This window comes from Sinocyclocheilus rhinocerous, unplaced genomic scaffold, assembly GCF_001515625.1.
Source record: "Sinocyclocheilus rhinocerous isolate Xijiao unplaced genomic scaffold, SAMN03320098_v1.1 scaffold82, whole genome shotgun sequence".
Classification (NCBI taxonomy): domain Eukaryota; kingdom Metazoa; phylum Chordata; class Actinopteri; order Cypriniformes; family Cyprinidae; genus Sinocyclocheilus; species Sinocyclocheilus rhinocerous.
Window position 1 is genome coordinate 1113260 of NW_015644168.1, and position 2532 is coordinate 1115791.

The window sequence follows — 2532 nt, forward strand, 5'->3', positions numbered from 1 at the left end:
GTCACCGTCAGCAGCACCGTCTATCGCGGCAAGCCTAGAGCTCAGGTAGCTTTTTCTCATCTGTGATTGGCTACAGGCTCCAAAATATATTGCACAATACGAAGAAATGATAAAACATTGAAGTGTTTTGTGACACTACTCCTCCACTTGTTGGAAAAAGTACCTGTAGTTTAACTCAGTTTAATTACTGTCACACGTATTGAAAAAAACTGAAAGTTCAGTTAGTGCTGCTGCTCATTACTCCTTAACACTGGTCTCAGGAAGATGGCAATGGGCCAAAAAGCCATTACTGTGTGGAGAACTTTATAGTAGTAAAGCAAAATCCCATTTCCCCTTCCAGACAGAGGCTGGTGGAGATCCATTGGGCTGTGAGTGCTTGTGTGTGTGGTGTTGTTGTTGTTTCTTATGCTGCAGAGGCGGCTACAATACATTGCCTCTCCTCCAGGAGGTTTCCCAGCATTTGCCAATGGCAACTTGGTCACCCGAGTGGTTTAAACTGTCAAAGTTTGTATAGTCTCTTTAACACTTTTTCTTTCTTCGCTTTTTCTTTTTTTACCTTGCTAACATGGTCTCTGGCTTATTGACTAGATGTTTGCGATGAGGTATAGTTAACGTTAAAAGCACATTAATGGAGAATCTCTGCATAATAATGTGACAACATCTTGAGACGCATTACTGTTCAAAAGTTTTGGGGTCAATAAGATTATTAGTGTTTTTAAAAGAAGTCACTTATGCTTAAGGCAGAATTGATTTGATTCAAAATACAGTAAAAATAATAATATGCTGAAATATGCTGAAATATTATTTCTCAATTTTTTGAATTGGAAACAACTTTTTCCAATTTGAATGTATGTAAAAATTTAATTTATTTCTGCGACGCAAAGCTGAATTTTCAGCATCATTACACCAGTCTAAGTGTCACATGCAGAAATCATTGTCTTATGCTGATTTGCTACTCAAGAAACGTTTCTGTTATTATCAGTTGAAAACAGTTGTGCAGCTTAATATTTTTGTGAAAACTGAGATACATTATTTTCAGGATTCTTTGATGAATAAAAAGTTCAATTAGCTACATTTATTTGTAATAGAAGTCTCTTTTGTAACATTTTCACTTTAGATCAACTTAATGCTTCTTTAATTAATAAAACATATTAATTTTATTTAATATATTAAAAAAAATAACTGATCCAAACTTTCAAGCTATACAATTCAGTAAACCATTTAGCAGTACTTTGCTTGCTTTATGCCATAATGCATGCTGGGAAACAAAGTCCAGAACCACAGAAATCAGAACACAGTACAGTGGGGTACTGTCCACACTGAGGAAATATTTTTTAACTGGATGGTAAAGTTTATATGGGAATATTACATAACACGCTGATCCTCAAATCTGCCACAAATATTTGGACAAATGTGCCACAAAAGTGCCACAAATACTACCTAAACAAAATACTGTTTTTGTGCACTTTATTTACTGTACCAATATTTTAAATTGGCCTTTGAACTTAGCTTTATTGCATGGCAAAAAAAAAAGTGTTACCTTGCCAAAGCACTGACAGAGCCCACTGATCTAATGGCGTTGTTGAGCACTCCAAATGCAAACTTTGCATGCAACAATCAGGCAGCAATTGACAGCACTCTGATCTAGTGGCATACAGGCATCGTCAGATTGACAGTACTCTAGCCCAATAATGTTGCATCCTTGCTGAATAAAAGTATTCATTACTTTCAAAAAAAGAAAAAAGAAAGAAAATTTACTGACTCCAAACTTTTGAATGGTAGTGTATGTTGTAAGAAGATTTCCATTTTGAATAAATGCTGTTTTTTTATTTTTTATTTTATATTCATAAAAAATCCTGAAAGTATCACAGGTTCCAAAAAACATGAAACGGCACAACTGTTTCTAACATTGATAATAAATCTGCATATTAGAATGATTTCTGAAGGATCATGTGACACTGAAGACTGGAGTAATGATGCTGAAAATTCAGCTTTGATCACTGGAATAAATTATATTTTAAAGTATATTAAAATATACTTATTTCAGTTATTTTAAATTGCAATAATATTTCACAAAATAACAGGGTTTTTTTCTGTATTTTTGATCAAATAAATACAACCTTGATGAGCACAAGAAACTTCAGTAAAAAATATTACAAGTCTTACTGATCCCAAACTTTTGAACGGTTGTGTATGTATGTATATATATATATATATAGAGAGAGAAATATTTGATAGATAAACGCCTTTCTGAAACGTGTCTTTTTTTACAAAGCTCATCAGTCTGAAAAGCGAGGTGTGCTCTGATTGGCCAGCTATCCAGTGCGTTGTGATTGGCCGAATGAATCAAGTGTGTGACTGAAATGTTACGCCCCTTACCATATTGTAAGGCCTTGTCCCGGCTGGAACGACGAGACAAAAACATTAAAACCCATTATAAACGAGGCATGTGTTGCATCCAGTGGGGACATAATTACGGATTATAATGATTTATACTGTCTTTTTACGCGTTGCGTTGCATCGCGCCGTGTA

General features: G+C 34.7%; 1 protein-coding gene across 4 annotated transcripts in view; it reads left to right on the forward strand.

Moving 5' to 3' along the window:
• The window catches only part of aplp2 (amyloid beta (A4) precursor-like protein 2), a 99941-nt gene that overhangs the window by 54047 nt on the left and 43362 nt on the right, over positions 1–2532 (forward strand). The window lies entirely within an intron of this gene.